Source organism: Zea mays, chromosome 4 (assembly GCF_902167145.1).
Source record: "Zea mays cultivar B73 chromosome 4, Zm-B73-REFERENCE-NAM-5.0, whole genome shotgun sequence".
In the NCBI taxonomy this organism is placed as follows: Eukaryota; Viridiplantae; Streptophyta; class Magnoliopsida; order Poales; family Poaceae; genus Zea; species Zea mays.
Window position 1 is genome coordinate 8,665,791 of NC_050099.1, and position 7,892 is coordinate 8,673,682.

The following is a 7,892-nucleotide window of genomic DNA, read 5'->3' on the forward strand; positions in this document are numbered from 1 at the left end:
CACTCGAGAAACCGCTCGAGCCCCCTTAAAGGCCACAAGTACAACATCATCATAAGAGAAGGGAAAACAACGTATCATATAAAGTCTCATCATGTTCATTGATTAGAGTTGTGCAATAGCATAAAGCTAAACAATAATAATCCAACCCAACTAGGTAAACAAGGACATGGATAACAAATGCTAGTCAATCCTTAGGTATACATGTGTAAAGCGGGAGGTGAATTAAAGAATGAATAGGACAGAGATAGGTCAAAGGACACTTGCCTCCACCAACCGACTGCTGCTCAGGGGCTTCTCCTGCGAGTTCTTTGGGCTCCTCGACCGAATCGTTCTCTATGCGATTGCAAGCATACATACATCCACATATTTAATACGAAAGAACAGTACACCATACAAGAGAATAAAGTAAATGTGCATAGAATATCACATACGATGATGAATTTACCATGGTTAGAAAGAGGCGGGGAAAGGTCTCGCGAGAGTTAAAGCTTAAGCCCGAGACGCACTACGGGTTGACAAATAACTAGACGTCACGTGCCCTAGTTCCAATTGGTTCTAACAAAAGAATTAGCCACATGCACTGATGTAAACGTGACCACTTTTAGTAGATTAACATTAAATGAGTTAGGCAATTAGCTATACAAATTAACTAACGTAACCAATTTCCAAATTGAGACTCCTATCTTATTAATATAAACAACGTGATTAGCGCACATAGGATACGGGGGGGGGGGGGGGGGGGGGGGGGGTTAGACGGGGCTAGGGGGTAGACGATCATGGCGCCGAGCGCGACAGGACGCTATGCGTCGCGTCGCGAGCACGACGAGCTATGCCAGAACGCTGCGCGAGCACGCGCACGCGCAAAGCCACACTTAACGTGCCGCGAACGAGTCGCGCACACGTCGGGGCCGTGCGCTGGCCGAGCTCGAGGCCGCGCGCCGAAGGCACGCTGGGCCGAGCTCGAGGCCACGCTGAGGGCCGGCACGACGCGAGCAAGGCACGGCGGGGCGAGCGGGCAAACATGCCAGGGCAAGCGAGCACGGGCGAGCGAGGACGCCGCGGACCACTGCGAGCGAGGCACGGACGGGGCAAGGACACGGTCGGGCGAGGCCGGGCGCGGGGGCGGGGCGGTTGGGCCGAGCGCGGGGGAGGGGCGGCGCGGGCGGCCGAGCCGGGGGCCGGGGCGGTTCAACCGGGGGTGGTTGAACCGGGGGGCGGCCGAGCTCGCCGGGGCGGCGCGGGGCGGGGCCGAGCGGGCGAGGGCGGGGCTCACGCGGGCGAGGGCAGCCGGGGTCGGGCGGGGTCGGGGGCGCGGGCGGCCGGGGTGGCCGGGGTCGGGCGGGGTCGGGGCGCGGGCGGCCGGAGCGGCGCGGGGCCTGGGTGGCCGGGGCCGGGCGGGGTCGGGGCGGGCGCGCCCATGGCGCGGGAGCGGGGGACGCCGGGGGGAGGGAAGGAGGAGGGAGGGAGGAGGGAGAGAGGAGGGAGAGAGGAGGGAGGGCCTCACCGGAGGGGGGCGGGCAGCGGCGGCGTCGGGGAGGGGCGGCGGCGGCTAGGGTTAGGGTGAGGATGAGGGAGAGAGAGAGAGAGGGAGAGGGAGGGGATTTTTGGAAAAAAAAAGGAAAAAAAGAAAAGGGGAGGGGGGGCGGCTGGGCCGGCTGGGCCCAAAGGGGGAGGGGGCGCGGCTGGGCCGCCAGGCCGGCCCACGGCGGGGGAGGGGGAGGGGAGGAGAAAAAGGTTTTCCTTTTTTCTAAAATCTAATTTCCTCTAGATGAAAGCATTCACATTTTTAATCAATCAAAAGTATGCATGGTTCGGCATGGTGCATCACACAAAATAAAGTATTTTTAAGGTTTTGCTTTACACGAGGTCTAAAGCCAAAACCAGCTATGACTTTGGAAAAGGTCAAGGTTTAGCGAGGGGAAAAAGGAAAAGAAAAGGATAACACCTGAATTTGGTGAGAGAAAAGAAGAAAAAAAAATTCTACCCCCAAATTCAGGGCGTTACAAACCTATCCCCCTTAAAAGAATCTCGCCCTCGAGATTCAGGGTTGGCTAGCAAAGAGCTCTGGGTATTTGGCCAACAGATCATCTTCACGCTCCCAGGTTGCTTCTTCCTCTGAATGGTGATTCCACCTGACTTTGCACATTCTGATGGTCTTCCTTCGGGTGACTCTGTCTGCAACCTCAAGGATTTGCACTGGCTTCTCAACGTAGGTCAAGTCTTCCTGGACTTCAAGACCTTCCACTGGCAACTGCTCTTCTGGCACACGCAAGCACTTCTTCAACTGAGACACATGAAAGACATCATGCACTGCAGACAAATTCTCTGGCAAACTGAGCTGATAGGCCACTTCTCCACGCCTTGAGAGAATTTGGTACGGACCAATATAGCGGGGTGCCAGCTTGCCTTTGACTCCGAATCTTCTGACTCCTCTGATCGGTGACACTTTCAGATAGACGAAGTCTCCGACTTCGAAACTCAGCTCTCTTCTTCTTGTGTCTGCATAGCTTCGCTGCCTTGATTGCGCTATCTTCAGGTTCTCTCGAACCATCTTGATGTTCTCTTCGGCTTCAAGCAAAATGTCTGGCCCGAACACTTGCTTTTCCCCAGGCTGATCCCATTGCAACGGAGTTCTACAACTCCTCCCATTGAGCGCTTGAAATGGTGACATCTTCAAACTGGCCTGGTAACTGTTGTTATAGGAAAACTCTGCATAAGGCAATCTCTTGTCCCATCCGGACTGATCTTGCAGCGCAAAGGCTCTCAACATATCTTCAAGAATTTGATTGGTCCTTTCAGTCTGACCATCTCTCTGCGGATGATAAGCTGAACTGAAATTCAGATGTGTGCCCAAAGCCTCATGCAACTGCTGCCAGAAATGAGAGGTGAACTGCGTTCCTCTATCTGACACTATCTTCTTCGGCACACCATGAAGACAAACGATCCGAGATATATACAACTCTGCCAATACTGCACTGCTATAGTTGGTCTTGACAGGTATGAAGTGGGCTGACTTGGTCAAGCGGTCCACTACTACCCAAATGGAATCGTAGCCGGCTCGAGTGCGAGGCAATCTGACTATGAAATTCATACCGATTTCATCCCATTTCCACTGAGGAATTTGCAACGGTTGCAACAATCCAGCTGGTCTCTGGTGCTCTGCCTTAACTCTTCGACAACTATCGCACATAGCCACATGCTCTGCGATTTCCCTCTTCATTCCGTACACCAGAATTTCTTCTTCAGATCCTGATACATCTTCTCACTGCCAGGGTGAATCGAATAGGCTGTCTCATGAGCTTCCTTAAGAATCAACTCCCGAATGAATTGGACATTGGGAACGCACAAGCGGTCTTTGAACCATATCACACCTTCTGCATCTTTACGAAAATCTTTGCCTCTGCCATCTAGAATCAGTCGCCGAATCTCACTGATCTTTTCATCATTCTTCTGCGCTTCTTTGATTTCCCGCTCCAAGGTAGGTTCCAACTCAACTATGACTCCTTGCGAATGGTTCAGAAACCCGAGACTCAACCTGTCAAACTCCTTGGCCAACTCATAAGGCATCGGACGAGCGACCATCAGATTGACTTGACTCTTCCTGCTCAAAGCATCTGCCACTATGTTTGCTTTGCCTGGATGGTAATGAATCTCCAACTCATAGTCTTTGATCAACTCTAACCATCTTCGCTGCCTCATATTCAATTCTGACTGAGTAAATATGTACTTTAGACTCTTGTGGTCTGTGTAAACATCGCATTTCTGTCCATACAGATAGTGCCTCCATGTCTTCAGTGCGTGAACCACTGCTGCCAACTCTAGATCATGGATTGGGTAATTCTTCTCATGAACCTTCAGCTGTCGGGACGAGTAAGCCACAACTCTTCCCTCTTGCATCAATACGCATCCCAAACCTGTGTAACAAGCATCACAGTACATAGAGAACGGCTTGTGCACATCAGGCAAGACTAGGACAGACGCTGTTGTCAACTTCTCTTTCAGCGCTTCAAAGGCCTCTTGACATTTCTGGGTCCACTTGAACTTAACTTTGTTGCCTAGCAACGCTGTCATTGGTTTCGCAATCTTCGAAAACCCTTCAATGAATCGCTGATAATATCCGGCCATTCCAATGAAGCTCTTGATTCCTCGAGCATCCGTTGGCGCTTTCCAGTTCAGAATGTCTGCCACTTTCTTCGGATCCACAGCCAATCCTTCTTTGTTGATTATGTGACCCAAGAACAGGACTTCATTGATCCAGAATTCATACTTGCTCAACTTTGCATATAACTGGTGCTCTCGCAATGTCCGCAATACCATCCTCAAATGATCTGCATGCTCTTCTTCGCTTTGAGAATAAATCAGAATGTCATCAATGAATACCACCACAAACTTATCAAGGTAATCCATGAATACGCTGTTCATCAGATTCATAAAGAAGGCCGGTGCATTTGTCAAACCAAAAGACATCACAGTGAACTCATACAAACCATACTTGGTAATGAATGTCGTCTTCGGAATGTCCGACGGTCGAATCCTGAGCTGATGATAACCCGACCTCAGATCAATCTTGGAGAACACACTGGCTCCTCTCAACTGGTCGAACAGATCTTCTATTCTGGGCAAAGGGTACTTATTCTTGATCGTGACTTCATTCAAAGCTCGATAATCGATACACATCCTTTTGGTGCCATCTTTCTTTTCCACGAACAAGACAGGGGCGGCCCAAGGCGAGGTGCTTGGCCGGATGTAACCTTTCTCTGACAACTCATCGATCTGCTTCTTAAGTTCAACTAACTCTGGCCCAGATATTCTGTAAGCTCTCTTAAAGATGGTGCGGTTCCAGGAAGAAGCTCTATGGCAAACTCAACTTTCCGCTCTGGCGGCATACCCGGTAAATCCTTTGGAAACACATCTGGGAACTCGGACACAACCTTGATACTCTCAATTGGGTCTGCTTCACTGCTATCGACAGCCATCTGATAACAACTTCCTCTATTTGGCTCAGGCGGGACTAACTCGGTCACCACTTCCTCTCCTAGTGGGGACACCAACTTGACTGTCCTTTTATCACAACTGATAACTGCCTGATACTTATCTAGCCAATTCATCCCTAGGATGACATCTATTCCCTGAGTACCCATTACTATAAGGTTAGCGGGAAACGCTATCCCCCTTATTTCCACACTTACATTCAAACAAATGCTATCGGCTCGAATTCTACCACCGGCTGAGTCAATTTGAATGGGGGTTGACATGGTAGTAATTGAAAGATTATGTGCTTCTACCCATGATGCAGTAATGAAAGAATGCGTTGCTCTAGTATCAAATAACACTTCTGCAATATGGGAGTCGACTGGGAACATACCTACTATCATGCCGGGGGTCTCCTGAACTGCTTCAGCCTCCAAGTGGTTCAGTCTCCCATGATTGTAGCGCGGCTGAGGGCGATTGCCTGCTCCAGGCTGAGACACGTTCTGCTTTGCTGGGGCATTGGGGCCTGACTGCTGCTGGGCTGCCTTCTTCGGACATTGCATCACCCAATGGCCTTACTCTCCACAGTGGAAACATGCCCTGTTTCCAACCTGAGCTGGTGCTGCCTGATTGTTCTGCTGGTTTGCTGGGGCAGGAAGACGAGGTGCCTGCTGATTTTGCCTCTGAATCTGACCTCTTGACTGATTGCTCTGACGGTTCTGATACTGGTGCTGAGGGTACTGCCTTTGGAACTGCTGATGTTGCTGAGGTGGACGCTGGTTCTGCCTGAACTACTGAGGTTGATTGCCTGAGAAACGAGGACGGCTGCTGCTTCCAGGCTGGGGTCCGCTGATCTTACGCTTACGATCCTCCATCTCCTTACGCTTTCTTTCTGTCATGATTGCTCTATCAATCAAGTGCTGGAATGTCGGGAAGGTGTGATTCATCAACTGATAGTGCAGAGGGTCAACCAAGCCTCTCAAGAAACGGTACTGTCGCTTGGCGTCGGTGTTGACATCTTCAGGAGCATAGCGGGACAACTGCAGAAACCTGTCTCGATACTCACTGACAGATGATGACCCTTGCTTAAGGGCCAGAAACTCCTCCTTCTTCACTGTCATCAGACCTGCAGGCACATGGTACTGACGAAAGCTACCTCTGAACTCTTCCCAAGTGATGGCGTCAGGGTTGGCATGGGTGGCGAGATAAGACTCCCACCATGACTGAGCTGCTCCTCTCAACAGACGAGGACCATACAAGACTTTCTCTCTGTCATCGCACTGAGCGGTATGCAACTCCCGCTCCACAGTGCACAGCCAATCTTCAGCATCCATGGGGTCAGAAGAATGAGCAAACGTTGGTGGATGACCTCTCATGAATTCAGCACGCTTGTCTCTGGGCATCTGAGGCATCTGAGGCTGAGGTGGTGCTTGCTGCTGTTGCTGCTGCTGCTGCTGCTGAATGGCAGCCAGAGTCTGACCGATGGCTTGAACTGCTTGAGTCTGCATCAGAAACATTTGTTCGATGGACATCGGGGGCGGGGGCGGCAGGTGCTGCTGCTGAGGCACCTCATCCTACGGAGCGGCTCGCTCCTGCTGAGCACGCCTTCCTCCTCTGCGCCTGTTCTCTGACATCTGCAGAATGCAACCACACATCAGAACTGATCTTGCAAATCTTGCAGCATAAGAAAAGAGTATAGAATTCTTCAACAGCACTGAACAGATGAGCATCTTCACTGATCTCCAACACAGACCACACAGCTTCTCAGATAAAGAGGAAAGTGGAATAAAAGGTTTCCCAACTATATAACTAACTCCATTAACATATAACAGGTAAACCATAATGCAGGGGATACCCACACTCTGGTGACAGTCATTACAAAGATCCAAACCAAACATAGTTCATCATGACAAACATAAATGCACAGGATATAGCAAACTACCCTGTCTAACTAAGACTAACTAGAAGCGAGACCAACGTTAAGACTGTAGCTTCTACGTATATATTTTGTATTAATTACAAGATCCGACTCTAGCGATCTATGGTTCTAAATTTATCTTGGTCTTGCAGTCGGGGTTGCCATAAGACTGGTGTCCACGCCGAGGTGAGCGGTATGGGTGCTGAGTCCCAACGGGAGCGGGAGAACCATCATCCAAGTGACGACGTTCCGCGCGCTCAGCCCGCAGCAGGGCGATCTTAGCACGAGCCCTACTCAGCTCGTCTAATGCATGGTCCAGCTCCGTGTTTAGCACGGCGGCTAGGTTGACTGTGCTGCTCAACCTAGGATTGTCCTCACCAGCAGGTGAAACAATCACGCCTCCTGTGCTGCCAGATGGACGGCGGGGGTAATACTTCAGGTCGAGACCGTCAGCTACCCCACCGAGAACCGAGCAGTAGTGCGAAAGCGCACGCCGTGCAGCATCTTGCATGGCTGCCTCAGCTGAGTCCCGCTCAGAGATAGAATAGTGCTCTGAGCAGGCCTCTACACCCTGGAGACTGTTCTCCGGACGGCGCACCAAGCAGGTCGCCTCCCAGCGGTCCGGGTAGACCCCGCGACTATGCTGGTAGACCACACAACGATACTCGATGGACCAAGTACGCCGGTCAAGTGCCCGACGTAGCAGGGTGTCGAGCGCATCATGGAAGTGACACCCGCGAGCAGCGTCACGAGTGATGGGTCGAGCAACCCATCCTTCCGGCTCATGGTCAGCAGGGAAGTCGGTGTCGTGGCTTGGGCTGTCGTCGCCACCTCCGTCGTCTGGGTCTCCTCCAGTAGCTACTCCAGGGGCTGGGGCGCCCAGTGGTGGTGCAGGGGGTGCCTCCAGGGGAAGCACAGGGGAGCAGCTCCTCACAGACTCTATCTCCTGCTGGAGCGAGAAGGAAGAACCCTGCTGCTCCTGTCGTCGACGTTCCTGCTCCTC